Below are 22,500 nucleotides of genomic sequence, written 5' to 3' on the forward strand. Positions count from 1 at the left end.
CCATGATCAGCATGACTGGTAAAAATAGGACTAGGACTGGGATTAAGATTAAGATTGTGATTAGGTTTGGTAGGGGTTGGGATTAAGGTTAGAATTGGAGTGGGTGTTGGTTACTGTCTGGCAGTAGGAACTTCACATCAGTAGACTCGCCTTTGCCAACCGGAGAATAAATTATATTTTCCATGTTTGTATTTGAGTACTTTAGCAGATGCTCTTATACAAAGTGACTTTATGTGCATTCAAGTAAGGAGGCTGAAACAACCATTTAGCTAATACTCTCTGTGTGACGTATGCCCAGTGTCTAATGGTGTGACTGTGTGCCTCTCCAGTGCAGTGTGCCCAGGGCCTCCAGGCCAAGGACAAGACTGGCTCCAGTGACCCCTACGTCACAGTTCAGGTGGGCAAGACCAAGAAGAGGACCAAGACCATCTACGGCAACCTCAACCCTGTCTGGGAGGAGAACTTCCACTTGTGAGTATAGCGAGTGTGTGTTTCTGTTTGTCTGTCTGCGTGCGTGGGAGTATGTGGTTCAAATCATTCAATCGAATTGTATTCATCAACAGTGGAATTCTTACTTCCCAACAATGCAGAGAGAAAAATGTATAAATAATAGAAAAATAATAACACGAGGAATAAATACACAATGAGTAACGATAACTTGGCTGAATACACGGGGTACCAGTACCGAGTTGATGTGCAGGGGTACGAGGTAATTTAGGTAGATATGTACATATACAGTGCATTCGGAAAATATTCAGACCCCTTGACTTTTACATTACAGCCTTATTCTAAATGTATTAAATTGTTTTTTTCCCCTCATCAATAATGACAAAGCAAAAAAAGGTTTTTAGACATTTTTGCAAATTTACATAGGTATTCAGACCCTTTACTCAGTACTTTGTTGAAGCACCTTTGGCAGCGATTATAGCCACAAGTCTTCTTGGGTATGACGCTACAAGCTTGGCACACCTATATTTGGGGAGTTTCTCCCATTCTTCTCTGCAGATCCTCTCAAGCTCTGTCAGGTTGGATGGGGAGCGTTGCTGCACAGCTATTTTAAGGTCTCTCCAGAGATGTTGGATCGGGTTCAAGTCCGGGCTCTGGCTGGGCCACTCAAGGACATTCAGAGACTTGTCCCGAAGTCACTCCTGCATTGTCTTGGCTGTGTGCTTAGGGTCGTTGTCCTGTTGGAAGGTGAACCTTCGCCCCAGTCTGAGGTCCTGAGTGCTCTGGAGCAGGTTTTCATCAAGGATCTCTCTGTAGTTTGCTCCATTCATCTTTGCCTTGATCCTGACTAGTCTCCCAGTCCCTGCCGCTGAAAAAGGCTTCTGTGTTCTTGGGGTCCTTCAATGCTGCAGAAATGTTTTGGTACCCTTCCCCAGATCTGTGCCTCGACACAATCCTGTCTCGGAGCTCCTCTGACAATTCCTTCGACCTCATGGCTTGGTTTCTGCTCTGACATGCACTGACAGCTGTGGGACCTTAAATAGACAGGTGTGTGCCTTTCCAAGTCATTTCCAATCAATTGAATTTACCACAGGTGGACTCCAATGAAGTTGTAGAAACATCTCAAGGATGATCAATGGAAACAGCATGCACCTGAGCTCAATTTTGAGTCTCATAGAAAAGGGCCTGTATACTTATGTAAATAATTTATGTTTTGTATTTTATATACATTTGTTTTATTGTGTGTAGATTGCTGAGGAAAAACATTTAATTAATCCATTTTAGAATAAGGCTGTAACGTAACAAAGTGTGGAAAAAGTCAAGGGGTCTGAATACTTTCCGAAGGCACTGTAGGTAGGGGTAAAGTGACTAGGCAACAGGATAGATAATAAACAGTAGCAGCAGCGCATATGATGAGTCAAAAGAGTTAGTGCAAAAAGGGTCAATGCAGATAGTCCAGGTAGCTACAGTGGCTTGCGAAAGTATTCACCCCCCTTGGCATTTTTCCTATTTTGTTGCCTTACAACCTGGAATTAAAATGGATTAATGCAAGTCTCTTGGGGTATGTCTCTATAAGCTTGGCACATCTAGCCACTGGGATTTTTGCCCATTCTTCAAGGCAAAACTGCTCCAGCTCCTTCAAGTTGGATGGGTTCCGCTGGTGTACAGCAATCTTTAAGTCATACCACAGATTCTCAATTGGATTGAGGTCTGGGCTTTGACTAGGCCATTCCAAGACATTTAAATGTTTCCCCTTAAACCACTCAAGTGTTGCTTTAGCAGTATGCTTAGGGTCATTGTCCTGCTGGAAGGTGAACCTCCGTCCCAGTCTCAAATCTCTGGAAGACTGAAACAGGTTTCCCTCAAGACTTTCCCTGTATTTAGCGCCATCCATCATTCCTTCAATTCTGACCAGTGTCCCAGTCCCTGCCGATGAAAAACATGGTGTTCTCGGGGTGATGAGAGGTGTTGGGTTTGCGCCAAACATAGCGTTTTCCTTGATGGCCAAATAGCTCAATCTTAGTCTCATCTGACCAGAGTACCTTCTTCCATATGTTTGGGGAGTCTCCCACATGGCTTTTGGCGAACACCAAACGTGTTTGCTTATCTTTTTCTTGAAGCAATGGCTTTTTTCTGGCCACTCTTCCGTAAAGCCCAGCTTTGTGGAGTGTACGGCTTAAAGTGGTCTTATGGACAGATACTCCAATCTCCACTGTGGAGCTTTGCAGCTCCTTCAGGGTTATCTTTAGTCTCTTTGTTGCCTCTCTGATTAATGCCCTCCTTGCCTGGTCCATGAGTTTTGGTGGGCGGCCCTCTCTTTGCAGGTTTGTTGTGGTGCCATATTCTTTCCATTTTTTAATAATGGATTTAATGGTGCTCTGTGGAATGTTCAAAGTTTCAGATATTTTTTTATAACCCAACCCTGATCTGTACTTCTCCACAAATTTGTCCCTGACCTGTTTGGAGAGCTCCTTGGTCTTCATGGTGCCGCTTGCTTGGTGTTGCCCCTTGCTTTAAATAATGGATTTAATGATGCTCCGTGGGATGTTCAAAGTTTCCGATATTTTTTTATAACCCAACCCTGATTTGTACTTCTCCACAACGTTGTCCCTGACCTGTTTGGAGAGCTCCTTGGTCTTCATGATGCTGCTTGCTTGGTGGTGCCCCTTGCTTAGTGGTGTTGCAGACTCTGGGGCCTTTCAGAACAGGTGTATATATACTGAGATCATGTGACAGATCATGTGACACTTAGATTGCACACAGGTGGACTAATTTAACTAATTATGTGACTTCTGAAGGTAATTGGTTGCACCATATCTTATTTAGGGGCTTCATAGCAAAGGGGGTGAATACATATGCACGCACCACTTTTCCGTTATTTATTTTTTTGATTTTTTTTAAACAAGTAATTTTTTTAATTTCACTTCACCAATTTGGACTATTTTGTTTATGTCCATTACATGAAATCCAAATAAAAATCAATTTAAATTACAGGTTGTAATGCAACAAAATAGGAAAAACACCAAGGGGGATGAATACTTTTGCAAGGCACTGTATCTGGTTAATTATTTAACAAACTATTTATCAGTCTTATGGCTTGGGGGTAGAAGCTGTTCAGGATCCTGTTGGTTCCAGACTTGGTTAATCGGTACCGCTTGCCATACGGTAGCAGAGAGAACATTCTATGACATGGGTGGCTGGAGTCTTTGACAATTTTTAGGGCCTTCCTCTGTAACCGCCTGGTTACGTCTGACATCATTTCTTCATCTCATAGTGAATGCCACAACTCGTCGGACCGCATCAAGGTACGCGTGTGGGACGAGGACGATGACATCAAGTCCAGGGTGAAGCAGAAGTTCAAACGGGAGTCAGATGACTTCCTGGGTCAGACCATCATCGAGGTCCGCACACTCAGTGGAGAGATGGATGTATGGTACAACCTGGGTGAGTGATGGAGAGGGGGAGAGAGAGGGGTGGACTCAGGAAGTGAGGGCGTTGTGGGAAAGGAGATGAACAGGAAGGATGGCGAGTGAGTGAGTGAATAGAGAAAGAGATATATGAAAGGAATGGGGGGAGAAACACCACAGACAGACAGACAGACAGACAGACAGACAATATATAAGGATAGTGGGAATCAAACCCATTATCCTGGTGTTGCAACTGAGCTATAGAGGATCACAGACAGACAGACGATGAGTGGGTAGAGGAAGAAATTAATAATGATCAGAAGAGAAGAGGGCTTTAGAAGTCAACTCAAAAGACATGTTGATGTGAGTGTGTTGGAGTCCTCTGACAGACAAGAGAACAGACATGTTGATGTGAGTGTGTTTGTGTCCTCTGACAGACAAGAGAACAGACAAGTCTGCTGTGTCTGGAGCCATCAGGATGCACATCAGTGTAGAGATCAAAGGAGAGGAGACTGTTGCTCCCTACCACGTCCAGTACACCTGTCTACATGAGGTAAGACTGACCAGACCAGACCTCACCTCACATACACTTTAACACACTTTCACACACACACACACATTCACATACTTTCACATGCTTTCACACACACACACACACACACACACACACACACACCTAGGGTTGCAAAGCTACTGGTAATTTACCAAAGTTGCAGGAATCTTCAGTAATTTTGGTAATTAAAAGGGAATCTATGGTAGCTTTGGTAATTTATAGTAGATTTATTTTCTTCATATATATTTTTGTATATCTGTGTCCATATTGTCCTAGTGGACCATATGGTTCAAGAGAAAATAGCCTAATTAATGAAAAAAAAGCATCTAATCAACAATGGCATTATTTTCCCAACTTCCACCAGTTTGGCGCAAAAACATTTACAACAAAGACATATTGAAATAAATAACTGTGTAAAAAAAATATTAAGGATATTTCCTGGTGAAACCCTCATATTAAATTAACTGTCCAGTCAAAATCTAACTTTTAAAAGTTCTTATTCTGTTAACTCATACCCAAATAATGTTGTTGACTATACTCGTATTTGTGGCCATAGCATAAATTGGAGAAAAAGCACTTCAGAAATCCCACCTCAAACTTGTATCTCAAACAGTCCGTTTAAAAATCGCTTGCTATTTCCTGATAGAACATGATGTAATGTTGGCTCATAGGCTGAGCTGGCCAATCAGCTGTATACTTTAATGTGGGTGTCTCTTGTGTGTGTGTTCAAATATGGGAAGCGTTTGTACATTCACTCTGCCAAAACAGTACACCGTTACAGTCACTCACCCTTCTAGATAACTTGAAACGGTCTAACCAGGTCTTGTGTCTTGAAGTCGCATAGGTTAGCTAGTGCTAGGCAACTTCTTTCGCCAATTAGCTTTAGCCGGCTGGTGTGCTGCGACTGTGGCAAAGTTGGTTTGACTTTGGATAGCCTATCTCCGGGGCTAGTTAGGGACCGTCAATCAATTACACATTTACATTTTAGTCATTTAGCAGACACTCTCATCCAGATGTTGCACACCTTTTAGTTGTCTCATTAAATGCTTTCAATATTTGTAAATGAATTTCTACAATTTATAGTTGGTTTGAGGTTTTTAAGTCATTGAAAGTTGGAGCTATTGACATTTTAAAATATTGTCCCATGTACATTGTGTAATTTACTGATGGTCCCTAACTAGCCGCATAGGGATATCGAATGTCAAACCAAATTGACAATGGGCATTACGATCTGGTCGGGTGAAGCTGCACTCCGAATGTATCATTAATTAGGTGCTGCCAGCTGTGCGCATGTGGGCAGGATTGAAATAAACCCAACCCAAGGAAAGCTATTATGGTATCCTTCATTCTGTGACATAACTTTTTTTCCTATCATCTCGTAAATCTCCGTTTTGGAAAAGACTGACTTTGTGACCAAAATTATTCTATTTACACTTTGTAGTCAATTTTGACACTATAATAAATGTTTCTGACTCATATCAATGCCACATAGGCTGTTTTCAAAAGGAGAAGTTGGTTTTTAGGGGCAGTTGCTCTTTAATGACCGGTATATGCCCACAACATTCTGTGGTTGGGGTGCGCCCAAACCATTCAAACACAGAAAAGCTGCTTTTTAACATACTTCATTACCAAAACTATTTCACTATTGTAATTTATTATAGGTAATGTTTCCTAGAAATCTGGAAACACTAGACAGTAACTTTAAGCACCAATGGTATTTACTAAATGGATGGTTTATATTTAGGATAATGTTTTATAACTTTGTCATAATTTTTTTTTAATCATCGTATTTCATTATTTTATATATATTATTTAGGGACAGAGATAATTACAGACACCTGTGATAATCTGAAGTACTGCAAAAGGCCACTAGATGTAATCTTATAAAACAAAAAAATAATGACTTGAAAGCTACTGTAGTATATGATGAAATGTGGTTGTCATGGCTGATGAACAAAAGGAGTCTGCTCATACTGAACATTGATCATAAGGTTTATTCAGATCAAAAGCTTCAGCATGAGTTTACAGACACGCGTGGTCCGGAGAGCAGTGTCCTCCCATTCTAATTTCTGCTCTGTTCTATCTTCTTCGTTCACCCCTATTTATAACCAATGCAACAAGATGGGCTCCCTCTGCTGGCCAGTTTACACTACACTTCCTGTCTACACCCCCCCCTGTCTGTGATATGTGGTATTACACCTAAAACATTCCCCCTTGATACTACCACAAACAACATTCTATCTCTTCATGAAAAACATTTAACAAAGGCATAATCTTCAGATACCACATTCCCCCCTTTCGAGACAACCCAAACGTCTCGAAACCAAACAGAATAAGATTATGACTAGTAACAATTTATCTTATTGAATATCTTTAACCTTAAACCAAACACATTCTCCTCTAGAGTGTAAATACCTTTCTATGAAATACCTGTTTATGAAGTGTGAATACATTACTATGACATATGAAGAAATCTCTATGGAGTGTAAGAGCGAAAAACTGTCCAGCAGCCATCCATCCATATCAATCAAGACAGTAAAATTCTCTCACGGTCCCTCTGCCCCAGGCAACCACCGTCGGTACTCCAGATAACCTCATAACTCATGTAAATGCATTTGAAAGTATGATGCAACTAAATACACATGTAAACAAAATCCTATCTATAAATATCCATTGTACAGCTGGTCAACCCATCGAATCGTACAATGAACCTCTCCCTTCCTAGACCTTCTGTCCCTAACCCCATCGAAATAAACAAAAGCATCTAAGTTCCTCATCTGCATTCACTAACATCAAACATCATTCTACTAAAATCAATACCTAAGAATATGACACAATTATGTATTACACATCAAATATGTCTATATTTCATTGCAGACACTGGAATGTAGTCCACTACACTTCATCTCCTCCGTAGTCTCCTCCTCCAATGGACTTGTTGATGATGGAATCAGCCACACCCTCCTTGTTTCATCTCCTCCAGTCATATTGTCCCTTCATATTGTCTTTGTTTGAGTCACATGTTCCCCCAAATGCTTCTGGAATGACAAGAAAATAAACGACCAAACAGTATCCTTTGCAAAACAACCACTTTCAAATTAAACCTCCATTTCACCTAAGAATTTAAAAAATGATACATAAATGATGCATGAATCACATTAACCTATCCCCCCTTGATTCATAAATCATACTAAAAATCATACTAAAATCAGCCTACAAAATGTTTTCTTTGAAACAATAAACATAAAATGATCAAATAATCAAAAAGGATATTTATCCATCAGTTCCACTTGTCAATCTTTATCCAGATCAGGAACAGTCAACACCGGCATCTGAGTGTTGTCTCCAGGCACCACTTCTCCAACCTATCTCAATCTCATAACTTTATCAAAAGTCAGTACAAACATCACACAGTGTTATCAAAGCTGAAACTAAAATCTGACCCATCACTGCCCCTACTGGCCTAACTGATCTTGCAACCAAATCTTCTCAGATCTCCCAAATGTTACACCATATCATGGAAGAGGTCCCCCCTTCTCCCTTAGACTCATTCTCCAATGGTAGGCTTGAAGACTATGACATGTAGCCATGTCACCCTTTACCCCTAGATTTAGCTGTGTCCAATGCTAGCTCTCTTTTAATAGTAAAAGCCTCATATGGAAGCTTCAACGTTGACATGATCCCTAATGTAAGAATATAAATGCTTTATCACCCCCAAACTCCTAAATATCTCTAAGATTCCCCATAGTCACCCTGTCAGTCAAAAGCTAATCTTTTAACCATCAAAGTCCTGCTTTTCTTACTACCTGGTATATAAAAATTACATTATATTTGTCATCTCTAACCTTATGTTCATGCTTATCCAAAGTTATCATATAACATCCCAATATGATATTCCCATAAACATACCCTTTACCTCATATGTTTTATTAGACCAAAAACAATAACTTTTAGCCCTCAATGTTTCACCTGAATACTTCAGGTTTCCATTGTTACCTGACCTTACTTTCTATCTAACAATTCCCATAGGATAATCCATTTACCCAAGAACCCTTAAACCCTACTGTTCTAACAACTACATTATTTTATCTGTCAATGACTGTTGCCAATTCCACAGTCATGACAAAGCTCAAGACTGACCCACACCTGACAGAGGCTGCGCAACCGTCTAACAGGTCCGGGACGGAATTCTCAACAGACATGGACCCTCAAGATTCCTCACCGACTCTTACAGAATGAGTTAATCTATCTCTAATTTCCACAACAGAGGAACGAGCAACACTGATCAGATGCCCCCCCCCCTCCGTCATCAAAATCAAAAGACCTCATCCTGCAGCTTCCATGATGAATCTCTCTTCTCCATTTCAGATTAATCTATATTGCTCTCTACTACCATCTGCTCTGCTTTTTTAACCCTATTCGTCGTAACCTAAACCCCTGAGTCTCTCTTACTGCCTCCTTTAATTTCAGAAAAGTTGTTGTCATCCTTCCTACATTTGCTATTACCATCGTATCATTAATCCCTTCCCAAAGTTACCATTAACGTTGTTGATTTAGTTGATGAATTAAAACCCTTAATTCCTTCTAATGGAAAAGCTACCAACATCCTATTCGATTATTCCCTGTTGGAGTGACTACTGTAATAAACTTATCCTTAACTCCCTCTGTGACTGTGAAAAGTTTTACAGACTTCAAATCTTCCATTATAAGCATCACCTTACAAATTACATAGCCCTTTAACCAATAATTCTTAACCAAAACAAATTTTAATGCTTTCACTAGATAAGTACACATATTCTCCCTGATCTTTATCTGTAACCTTACGCAAAATAAGTGAACAGTCACTCCTAACCCTCTTCTAAACTATACCTCCTTTTACTCCTGGTCCTGATAACAACACTTATTCTCCATAATTATCTCTCCATATGGGAGAAACGTCCCCATCCTAAACCCTAATAAGTGTTTTCCCCCTAAAATTGGTGCTGTATTGGTTCCCTTATAATCAAATGCAATATATTTATGACTTTAATACCTATCAATGTTGAAAGAGTTAAATTGCTTCTCTCTGTTGTACTTCCATCCATCACCACTAGTGTCACGTTTTCCCCAAATCTCAGTCCTATCTCTAAATCCCTGACTTTCAAACTTTTGATTACACAAAGTACACCTATAATGACCTTGATCTCCCTGCTGGAAACTGTAAATATAGATACTCAATCACCCTCAAATCATTCAGCAACACATACTTTCTCAATGCATCTGCTCCTAATCGATTTAAACTCCTACCATATCTTCCCACTAAACTTTAAAATGTCCTTCCTCACTGTTCTCTCTCTGTCTTACTACTAACTTTGAAACTTAGCTTACTGTCTCAGAGTTCCTTCACCCCTAGTTCTCCTAACTTATTTTAATCTAATCTTTTCTCTCATAACATTTAAAACCTTTTCCCACTGATTTATTGACAAAATTCCTTCCCCACCAATTTTTAGAATACGTGATTGGGAATTCCCCACCTGCTCCTGACTCCTTTACACACAGACTTGGCAAAACGACTAACCCCCCTTTTAGCCTAACCTCAAATCTCTTAGTGTAAGAATGTAACCCAAAATAACAGTCACCCCTATTAAGTTTTTTCCCAGACAGATTGTCTAACAGGCAATCTAATACATTATCATCCTTCCTATGATATTTATCTTTTAAGCAAATGATTCCCCAAAACCCTACTTCTTAAAATAGTCTACCAGACAGTCAGTCGTCTAGTGTGCATCTTATTGTACGCTTCAATTCTCTTCCCAACACTACAATAACAGTATCTTCTAATATTAGTACTTGAAGAGTAAGTACTACCTCAAATCCCTATCCTAATTAGTTATCAATTAATGAGATGTTTAACCTCTTTAGGCTGAACACAGATAAGTTTTCCCCTATTCACTATCCCTTCTAATGGTCGGTTGTTTTTACTTCAATTATTGGATATCTTTGTTCTTCTCTAATCGATGCTCTCAGCAATGCACCCCCCTTCCGGATATTCTAGATACTAACAGGTGATCTTGAATTGCCCCTGTATCTTCCTTAAAAAGGTTCTCTGTTCTTCCTCCTAACTTGTTGCATGAACAGATAAAGTACCCAATCTGTCCATAATTATACCAGTCTTCTGAAAGTTGCTGAAAGTGTAGCTGAAATATTCCTCCTTCTTCTTTGTTCTTCTCCCTCTCCAATTCTGTGTCTGTCCAGAAACTGGCGGTCGATATGGAACATCTGGTCCCCCCTTGGCTGGTACAATTGCATTTGATATTGTTCAGTTGAAGCTGTGACAGTGATTGTTGATTTGGTTCACTCTGATTCTTCATACTTTTCTTCTTCTCCACCACCCGTTATAAGTTGTATTTGATTGAGTTTTCTTCGTCCAGTTCTTCTCGTTGTGGACCTATCAGTATTCTTCAAAAGGTTATCTTCTAATTTCTGTTCTTGAAATATCATCTTCCATCATCTTCTGTGCCAGTCCTTGTAGGACAAACTCCTCTTGAAAATAAAGCACCTTTAATCTCCAAATCTTCATCGCTTTCTTCATCTTCAACTTCCATCAGAGATCAAATCTCTAGTATCCATTTCTTCTTTCCTCTCTTGCCACTTCCCTCTGATCACAGAGTCACCTCCACCCATGACCTCTCATGAATCACTCTCATTCTCCATCATCCTCTTCCCCTTCATCTTTCTAAACCTCCTTCTCTTCGTTTCCAGACATGTCGGTTCTTCTTACTTCTGGAGTTTTGAATTCATCTTCATCGTCGTTTCTGCTCGTATTCGTCTTCATCTCTGATGCCATAATCACCCTGCTGGATGATGTCTTTCTGCTGAATCCATATGTGAGAAAGGTGTACTAACATCTGCCATTAGTCTCTCCTAACACTACTCTAACCCTACTTTGATCAAAAATGACTATTTTAATCAATTTTCCCCTATATCAAGCCCTTTATATTCCTTTATTGTGAACTATCCTATTTTAGACTGTATAAATTATGTAACCTTCCCCCCTGTAATTCTTAATATAACCTAAACAAATCCATTAACCATCCTGAATAATTAACCCCAATTTTTATTCCTATATCCTATGTCACCAACTTATCCATTAGTGTTGAGTATATTACCACAACCCATCAAATGCAAGTAAATGCAAGTTAGTCATCTTCAGACTAAAATACCCATAAACAAAGCCTTCTAACCTTACAACCCTTCAATACTCCAATTCCCATAACCCCTTGCTCTATTAGCTCTAATTATCATAAATTTACAGAAGAATCCTCAATCCATCCTGGATTCCCAACCCATCTGTAATTAAACCCCAATGATGCACATAGCCTCCAAAATGCAATTTTTAATGAATCAGTTTGCCAAGCTTATGCGAAATCGTCATAACATCGCATATCCTGTATGGGGAAGATTTTGTGAACTAGCCTGATATCTGATCCGATCCTCTGCCTCGTCACCTTGTCACGTGACGCAGTCAGCACTTCCTGTATCTCCTCTCGCCTCTCGCTTAGCGTTCCTCTCATATGACAGAAGAACAAAGACACAACATAACATTTTAGTCGTTAATGCAATCACTGAGTATTTCCAACCATTCAATATTCGTTTGTTCTACATTATTCACTGTAAGACTTTAACTCAGGACTAATTATAGATCGCCCAAAAACCTTTTGCTTTCAATCCGTCATTTAATTATTTAATTCAATCTATTATAATCCGTTATCCTATATTTAATTTATAAATTCAATAGGCTCCAAACAAGTTTCATCTTAACCAATCACAGTTTAAACTAGAATCATCGTGTTAAAATCTCTTTATGCGTATTTGTTTCGTCGTCTGTGTCCCTCTGTCTCCCCCTGCCGTTTAACCAATGTGTTGTTTTGCAGAATCCCACACATGCGCAAATATCATTTTACCCTCATAGATCGCTCCAAAACATTTCATTTAATTTTAATCGTCTTTTAATTTAATTAATTATACCCCGTCAACATATATTTGATTTATAACTTTACTACATCTTGCCAAATAGTTTAACGTTCCAATAACAGTTACTGTAACGATTTTAAAAGATTCATGTCCAACGTTCCTTCCCAATAGCTATTAAACCCCTGCAACCACCAACAAGAAACCCCAAAGACCTCCGACCTTAAGCCACCATTTTGTTCCGTCACCTCAACACGACCGCATGTCGTAGACTTAGTGCCGTAAACCAAAACGTGTCCTAATCTCGGGTCATAAACTCCAACTCCCACGTTGGGTACTGTAATGTCGTAAATTTAAACGCATGCGCACAACCATTCAAAAATACTTTCCCCCATGCAAGAATGATTCTCTCCTCTCTCCCCAAACAGAAAGAATAACAGCCAGCTGTAACTTCCCATTTCCCCCTTCTAGTCAAACAACATTTAACAGAGCTCACAAAACATACAAACCGACTTACAAACAGTAACAAGTTTAAGAGACTTTAACCCGTCGCAACGGAATTCTAAGGATACGTTAGCATGTAGCACACAACACAATTAGCCTGTAGCATTAGCATTTAGCTTAGCCTAAAGTACCTGGTGACACAACACACATTTAGCACTAGCATCCACCTCAGCCACCATGATGTAGCATGATTCACACTTTAGCCTTAAGCATTAGCATTTAGCATTTAGCTACGATGTACCACGTGACCTGAAACAATGAAGAATGAGCTGTAGCCTCTAGCCAACTGCGATATACTACACAAATCAATATCCTGCACCGCGGCCCAATCATTGTACATGATTATCAATAACATCTCCATCTAACTTTTTTGTTGCCTTGAAAGATGAATCTCATATCAAGAGATTACCCCCAAACCAATTTCCCGTCGACCAGAGGAGGAGAATAACATAGATACACCAATTCACTTCATAATTCCCGCTTAAGAAATCAACCAGACTCAGTCTAACTAAGACCTGGATTTCTGGCCCACTCCTGTGAGTCGCCTCGCCATGAGGTCTTTTCCAGATTCACGGTGCTCTAATTATGCATACGTATTCCAACATTAATTGCCAATCCATTGTCAATCGTTACCAATGAAATATAAAGTTCTACCGTTCATCATTGTCCATAGTTACCAATGATCATTGTCCATAGTTACCAATGAAATATAAAATTTAGAATATTTAGTTATCAGACTCCCAATCAACAGCCATAACGCCACCCGAAACACGGTCGTAAGGGTACATTCCTCCAGTGTACATAAGCAGTAACAAAACCAACAACTTAGCTGTGTCTAGCCGGGTCATGACTCCAGACCAAAGTCAGCCTGAGTTAGCTTGATGACTCCAAATGCAGCAAAGAAGGATTGCATCATCCCTCCTGGCAAGCTCGCCATTCTGTAGTATATGATGAAATGTGGTTGTCATGGCTGATGAACAAAAGGAGTCTGCTCATACTGAACATTGATCATAAGGTTTATTCAGATCAAAAGCTTCAGCATGAGTTTACAGACACGCGTGGTCCGGAGAGCAGTGTCCTCCCATTCTAATTTCTGCTCTGTTCTATCTTCTTCGTTCACCCCTATTTATAACCAATGCAACAAGATGGGCTCCCTCTGCTGGCCAGTTTACACTACACTTCCTGTCTACACCCCCCTGTCTGTGATATGTGGTATTACACCTAAAACATTCCCCCTTGATACTACCACAAACAACATTCTATCTCTTCATGAAAAACATTTAACAAAGGCATAATCTTCAGATACCACACTACCAAAATTCTGGTAGTTTACTGGTACACTTTGAAAGGTTCCTGTAATATATCCTCCCTTTGCAACCCTACACACACCTTTAACAGCCTTTTCCCCCTATGTGTTTAGCACCTGTTCCAGCACACTACAGAGGTGCAGAACAGTGGTGTGGTGAAGATCCCTGATGCTAAAGGAGACGACGCATGGAAGGTGTACTTCGAGGAGACTCCCCAGGAGATCGTGGATGAGTTTGCAATGCGTTATGGAGTGGAGTCCATCTACCAGGCTATGACGTCAGTACCATCACCATTCAGAACACATACAGAGAGTTTGGTCATTGGTTTCAACCAGAGACGTATCTATGAATGTTTGGCTCTTGCTTGAACCAGTATTATTTACCATCACCCAGTGTGTCCGCTCAGACATTCTGTTTTTGACAGTGATAACATCTAGCACCATACAGAATACGATACACTTGAGACTACACTGAGTATACCAAACATTAGGAACACCTTCTTAATATTGACTTGCACCCCCTCTTGCCCTCAGAACAGCCTCAATTCATCAGGGCATGGACTATACAAGGTGTCGAAAGCGTTCCACAGGGATGCTGGCCCATATTGACTCCAGTGCTTCCCACAGTGTCAAGTTGGCTGGATGTCCTTTGGGTGGTGGACCATTCTTGATACACACGGGAAACTTTTGCGCGTGAAAAACCCAGCAGATTGCAGTTCTTGACACAAACCAGTGCGCCTGGCACCTACTACCATACCCCGTTCAAAGGCACTTTGGCTCACATACACAATCCATGTCTCAATTATGTTAAATCCACTTCAATTGATGTCCTCAAGGCTTAAAAATCCTTCTTTAACCTGCCTCCACCCCTTGAAGTGGATTTAACAAGTGACATTAATAATGGATCATATCTTTCACCTGGATTCACCTGGTCAATCTATGTCATGGAAAGAGCTTTATGTTTTGTATATTCATTTAAGGGATAATGCCTGAGAAGCCGGTGTTTGGAGGGTATATTGGCACGGTGTTGTTAGGCCCGAGACAAATTGCCTGGCTGGGCTGATGAGACAGTGGATTGCGCAGTCAGATGGAACAGAGGAAATAGTCATTTTAACGTCATAGATTTAGCCGGTGGTAACTTGTGGAATAGACACCGGCTGTATATGTAGGCTACAAACTACACTGGACAGACAAATGACAACAAAAAGTCACACAGCTTACAAAACAGTAGCTGATACACAAACATAAACACCAGGCAGCATTGGTTCCTTACACAGGGGTTTTCTTGCATAGTTCATACCTATTAGTCCTAGTTAATATGAATATACTGTAATTATTATATTGTGTGTGTCCACAGCCACTTTGCCTGCCTGTCGTCTAAGTACATGTGCCCGGGCGTTCCCGCGGTGATGAGTACCCTGCTGGCCAACATTAATGCCTACTATGCTCACACTACTCAGTCCACCAATAACGTCTCGGCATCAGACCGCTTCGCCGCATCCAACTTTGGAGTGAGTTAATTGGTTTATTCGCTTAATGTTTTAAGTTGAGCTTTTCATTTAAGGTATTATTTTAGTTTATATCTATATGGATCAATTAGAAATACCTTCCTAGAGATGATATGCCATGACATGTTGAACTGTGTAGAAAATGTAGGTTCAAAACTGGAACATTGTCCTGAGGGCTCTCTGCCCTAATGCAGCCTCTGGCCCCTATTTTCAAACAGTGGCCAAACGTACATCCCCAACTGCCCAATCAGACTCACCAAGCTAGATCCTGTCCTAGGTTGACATACCATTTTTTCAACAAGTACAGCTGAGGTGATGTTTCCATTTTTAACCCTGTTTTATCTTGTACTGTGTGTGTCTCGTGTGTGTGTCCCTTGTGTGTCCTGTATGTGTCCGTGTGTGTCCCATGTGTGTCCCATGTGTGTCCGTGTGTGTCCCATGTGTGTCCCGTGTGTGTGTGGGTAGAAGGACAGGTTTGTGAAACTCCTAGATCAGCTCCACAACTCCCTGAGGATTGACCTGTCCATGTACCGGGTAATGTCACCTTTGACCTTTCTAAACAGCTATTTTCTTTTACTGTTTATATGATTTCTCTTTTTTGTGTGTGTGTGTTACGCATATTGAGAGATTTTTAAAAGTGTTTCACACAAAGTTCGACTTGACACAAACACTGTCTTATATTCTGTTTTATGTATGGGAGTCATTGTTTTAGTATTTTAGTTGTATTTTAGTTGTAATGTTTTTGTTTGTAAATATCATGTGTGTTTTGTGTAATTTTATTATTCTTCCAATACCATCTGCATGACACTAGGACATTGTATAATTAGCATTTTCTCAAAGTTTACATTATTATATTTAACTAAAAGTTGAAGGGCATGAAGGAGGAGATAGAATAGACTGCTACAAAAGTATACTCACTAAATAAACATTACATTCTAAGTTACACAGACCTTCAACAAGCCATGTTTATTTGACCAGTCTTGTGATATCTGAACCTGTCTTTCAAGAACATATCTCTGTTCCTAACAGTGTTTCGGTGTGTTTCTACACTCTTTTAAAGTATATATGTGTGTTTCTGTGTTTGTAATGGTGTTTCTGTGTGTTTGTAGAATAACTTCCCAGCCAGTAGCCCTGAGAGGCTGCAGGACCTCAAGTCCACTGTAGACCTACTGACCAGCATCACCTTCTTCAGAATGAAGGTAAACAAAACAATACCTCCTTCATCTCCTTCTTCATCTCCTTTTCCTCAAGTCCGAGCTTCTTTCCAGGAAAGAAGCCATATATATGTGGATTCATAGATGGACTTACCTGTTAAGCTAGCTCTTGAGTAGCCTCGGACGACTATCTTGATCTTGTGAGCTTACGTTCTGTTTCGCCACACGGATTCAGTGAAACAAAATGAGAGTGCAACGGTGGATCAGGAAAGTTGGAGGGCTAGGCAACATTTAGCACCAGTAATGGTGGATCAGCCATATACGGTTAGTGTCAGGTTAATGGATAGTTAGTTGAAATGTTGTTGACAGTTATTGAACATCTACAAACCATCTACTTGGGACTATCCAAATAAAGTGTTACCTGACATCACTCTCTGAGGAAATAGCAAGCATTTTTTAAACGGTCTGTTTGAGATAGAAGTTTCAGGTGGGTTTTTTTCTCCAATTTATGCTTTGGCCACAAATACGAGAATAGGATGAGTCAACAACATTATTTGGGTATGTTAACAGACTGTACGCTTTTTAAAGTGAGATTTTCACTGGTCAGTTACTTTAAGGTCAACGGCATCATCAACCTTTTGCAGTGGCCATCAGTCTCCGGACTTTAACCCCATTGAAAACCTGTGGTTTGAATTGAAGAGGGCAGTCCATAAGCGCAGACGAAGGATATCAAGGATCTAGAAATATTCTGGAGGAATGGTCTAAGATCCCACCCAATGTTTTCTCCAATCTCATAAAATATTTTTGAAAAAGGCTCAGTGCCGTTATCTTCACAAGGTATTGAAAACAGGGGTGCCAATCATTTTTACCCTTGTTTTTTTAGGATAACAAATATTACTTGTTAAACAAAATCTCTTTCTCTGAGCAATTGTATTAATATAAAATAATATAATTTTATTCTATTTTTGAGCATACAACATATCTCAGTATTCATATGATTTATTTTATACAGATCTTTTTTGCTCATCTTTATCAAGGGTGCCAATGTTTTGAACCTGACTGTATGTTCTAAAGCTAAACTAACTGACCTCTGACCCTCCTGTGTGATCAGGTCCAGGAGCTGCAGAGCCCCCCAAGGGCCAGTCAAGTGGTGAAGGACTGTGTCAAAGCCTGTCTCAACTCCACCTACGAATACATCTTCAACAACTGCCACGAACTCTACAGCAGAGAGTACCAGACAGACCCCGTGAGTGTGTGTGTGTGTTTATGTGCATGCGTGCATGTGTGTGTTCACGTTGTTGTGACAAAATTGGGGTGAGCTGTTGTAACTTCTCAAGGGTTATGCTCTGTTCTGTGTTGGACTGTGATGCCATGCTTTTCATAGACTTTTCATAGACACCCCAATACAAGGCCATTGTGTTCTGGAACTGCTGCTTGTATAAATAACTGTTGTGTAACAATATGATTGTATTATTACCTTCCACAATATAAGGGACATGGAACCAATTACTCTGGGAGCTCCTTCCCTGACTGAGATCAGAGAGGGATCTACCTTGCAGCTGCTCGAATGTACTAATGATTCACTATTATAAATTAGTCTCTGCCTAATCTTTGGATCGAGTTTTCCACAACAATGAGTGCATACATCCGTGTGTGTGTTTTTGTGTGTTTGTGTGTTTGTGTGAATGTGTGTTTGTGTGTTTGTGTGCATTTGTGTTTGTGCATTTGTGTGTGCATTTGTGTGTGTGTTTGTGTGTGTGTGTGTCTGACCTTCCTCTCTGTCTCCAGGCTAAGGCTGACGTTCCAGAAGAGCAGGGTCCCAGCATCAAGAACCTGGACTTCTGGTCCAAACTCATCACCCTCATCGTCTCCATCATAGAGGAGGACAAGAACTCCTACACACCCTGTCTCAACCAGTGAGTCTCTCTCTCTCTCTCTCTCTCTCTCTCTCTCTCTCTCTCTCTCTCTCTCTCTCTCTCTCTCTCTCTCTCTCTCTCTCTCTCTCTCTCTCTCTCTCTCTCTCTCCCTGTCCTTCTCTCTCCCTCTGTCTCTCTTTCCCTCCCTCCCTCCCTCTCTCTCTCTCCCTCTCTCTCTCTCTCACTCCCTTGAATCTCTCTTTCTCTCTCCATCTGTCCCTCTGTCTCTCTGTCTCTCTCTCTCTCCCTCTATCTCTCTCCACTCTCTCTCTCTGTCTCCCTCTCTCTCTCCCTCTCTCGCTCTCTGCCCCTGCCCCTCCCCCTCCCCCTCTCTCTCTCTCTCTCTCTCTCTCTCTCTGAACACTGTTCTCCTGTCCCCTGCAGGTTTCCTCAGGAACTGAATGTGGGCGTGATCAGCGCTGAGGTCATGTGGAACATGTTCGCTCAAGATATGAGATATGCCATGGAGGGTAAGTGTGTGTGTATGTGCCTGTGTGTGCATATGTGTGTCCTATTAATTAATACGTTCCAAAACTCACCCTACCATTCTCTACCATTCTCTAATATTCTCTACCATTCTCTACCATTCTCTACCATTCTCTACCATTCTCTATCATTCGCTACCATTCTCTATCATTCTCTATCATTTGCTACCATTCTCTACCATTCTCTACCAATCTCTATCATTCTATATCATTTGCTACCATTCTCTACCATTCTCTACCATTCTCTATCATTCTCTATCATTCTCTATAATTTACTACCATTCTCTACCATTCTCTACCATTCTCTACCAATCACAGAGCATGAGAAGAACCGTCTATGTAAGAGTGCTGATTACATGAACCTGCACTTCAAGGTGAAGTGGCTCTACAACGAATACTGCAAAGAGCTGCCCACCTTCCAGAAACGTGTACCTGAGTACCCCGCGTGAGTGTCCTTCATCTCATCTTATTCATCTCTTTTATATGGAAAGTCCATTGATTTTTGTATTTTTGGGGGGGGGGGGGGTGTTATCACATAATGAGAGGTTTTTGTGGACCCCTTCTCTGCCGCCTCATAGGTGGTTCGAGCCGTTTGTCATCCAGTGGTTGGACGAGAACGAGGAAGTGTCCAGAGACTTCCTGCACGGTGCCCTAGTCAGGGACACAAAGGACGGGGTAAATTCAAATCTATTTCTTCTCTGAGATATCACAAATAAATTGGCTATGTTTTGTTTTACAGGCCCCTATTTATATGGCATTTGCTAGTCAATACATGGTAAAATTGTAATTATGTAGTTATTTCGCAATAGTTATTATTTATTTGAGATTCATTTAAATTATTTTAAACTCTAAGCTAAAGTACCTTTATACATGAAAAAAAGATACGGCTGGTGTAAGCCTATTAGACAGGTTTTAATATGCAGTTTCACTGTAAAAATTGTAAATGTTGTAAACTCCCAACACAGAAGTTACTGCCCCCTCCCTCCCTCCCTCCATCACGCCCTCTGTCACGCTCGTCGAACAGAGAGGACCAAGGCGCAGCGTTGCGGGTGAACATATTTATATTTATTGACTAGATCACACGATCAAAACAAAGAACGAAACGTGAAGTCCTTCGATACACAAACCAAAAGGAACAAGAAACCACAAAACACAAAGTGCAAGACAAACAGTTAAATATGGCTCCCAATCAGAGACACCCAGCTGACACTCGTTGCCTCTGATTGGGAGTCACTCAGACCAACATAGAAAATTAAACATAGACTTACACACCCTGGCTCAACATAACATAGTCCCCAGAGCCAGGGCGTGACAGTACCCCCCAAAGGCGCGGACTCAGCCGCGCCAAACAACCACAACAGGGGAGGGACCGGGTGGGCACTCCGCCTGGCGGCGGATCCGGCTCGGACATGACCCAGGCACGGGTTGTGCTGGACTGACGACGCACACCCCTGGCTTGATGCGTGGAGGAGGAACGGGCCGGACCGGGCTGACGAGCGCACCCCTGACTTGGTGCGGGGAGCAGGAATGAGCCGGACCGGGCTGACGACGCGCACCACTGACCCGGTGCGGGGAGCTTGGGACGGGCCGGACCGGGCTGGCGGCGCGCACCACAGACTTGGTGCGGAGAGCAGGAACGGGCCGGACAGGGCTGACGACGCACACCACTGGCTTGGTGCGGGAAGCTTGGATGGGCCGGACTGGGCTGGCGACGCGCACCACAGACTTGGTGCGGAGAGCAGGAACGGGCCGTGCCGGACTGACGACGCACACCACTGGCTTGGTGCGGGAAGCTTGGATGGGCCGGACTGGGCTGGCGACGCGCACCACAGACTTGGTGCGGAGAGCAGGAACGGGCCGGGCTGGGCTGTCGACGCACACCGTAGGCTTTGTGCGTGGAGCAGGGACAGGCCGGGCTGGGCTGTCGACGCACACCACTGACTTGGTGCGGAGAGCTTGGACGGGCCGGACCGGGCTGGCGACGCGCACCACAGACTTGGTGCGGAGAGCAGGAACGGGCCGGACAGGGCTGACGACGCACACCACTGGCTTGGTGCGGGAAGCTTGGATGGGCCGGACTGGGCTGGCGACGCGCACCACAGACTTGGTGCGGAGAGCAGGAACGGGCCGTGCCGGACTGACGACGCACACCACTGGCTTGGTGCGGGAAGCTTGGATGGGCCGGACTGGGCTGGCGACGCGCACCACAGACTTGGTGCGGAGAGCAGGAACGGGCCGGGCTGGGCTGTCGATGCACACCGTAGGCTTTGTGCGTGGAGCAGGGACAGGCCGGGCTGGGCTGTCGACGCACACCACTGACTTGGTGGGAATGGCAGGAACAGGCCGGGCTGGGCTGACGACGCGCACCACTGACTTGGTGGGAATGGCAGGAACAGGCCGGGCTGACGACGCGCACCACTGACTTGGTGGGAATGGCAGGAACAGGCCGGGCTGGGCTGACGACGCGCACCACTGACTTGGTGGGAATGGCAGGAACAGGCGGACCGTACTGGGGACACACACCACTGGCCCCACGCAGGGATCAGGAACGGGCCGGACCGGACTGGTAACACACCCCAGTACCTCTCGCCGTGCCTCCACACTTTCCCTCTCCTCTGTGCCCAGTGGCCCCCCTAACCTGGCGGCCTTCTCTGCCAACGCTTTGCACCGCTCTAACCCCGTACACCTGCTGGCCCGACGTCGTGAGCCCCCCTAAAAATTTCCTGGGGGTCTCTCCTCCCTCTTGCCAGACTCGCAATCATCTCCTCCCACGTCCATCCTCTCTCCTCGTCACGCTGCTTGATCCAGTCGAGGTTGCCACGGAGATCTGCCAGCGATGGCTCCTGAACACGCTGCTTGGTCTGGTTAAGGTGGTTTCTTCTGTCACGCTCGTCGAACAGAGAGGACCAAGGCGCAGTGTTGCGGGTGAACATATTTATATTTATTGACTAGATCACACGATCAAAACAAAGAACGAAACGTGAAGTCCTTCGATACACAAACCAAAAGGAACAAGAAACCACAAAACACAAAGTGCAAGACAAACAGTTAAATATGGCTCCCAATCAGAGACACCCAGCTGACACTCGTTGCCTCTGATTGGGAGTCACTCAGACCAACATAGAAAATTAAACATAGACTTACACACCCTGGCTCAACATAACATAGTCCCCAGAGCCAGGGCGTGACACCCTCCCTCCATCACAACCTCCCTCCATCCCTCCCTCCATCCCTCCATCCCTCCATCACGCCCTCCCTCCCTCCATCACG

The 22,500-nt window shown here is 42.6% G+C and overlaps 1 pseudogene; it reads left to right on the forward strand.

Moving 5' to 3' along the window:
• Positions 1–22,500, forward strand: part of LOC121535500 — a 97,039-nt pseudogene that overhangs the window by 61,907 nt on the left and 12,632 nt on the right.

This window comes from Coregonus clupeaformis, chromosome 21 (genome assembly GCF_020615455.1).
Source record: "Coregonus clupeaformis isolate EN_2021a chromosome 21, ASM2061545v1, whole genome shotgun sequence".
In the NCBI taxonomy this organism is placed as follows: domain Eukaryota; kingdom Metazoa; phylum Chordata; class Actinopteri; order Salmoniformes; family Salmonidae; genus Coregonus; species Coregonus clupeaformis.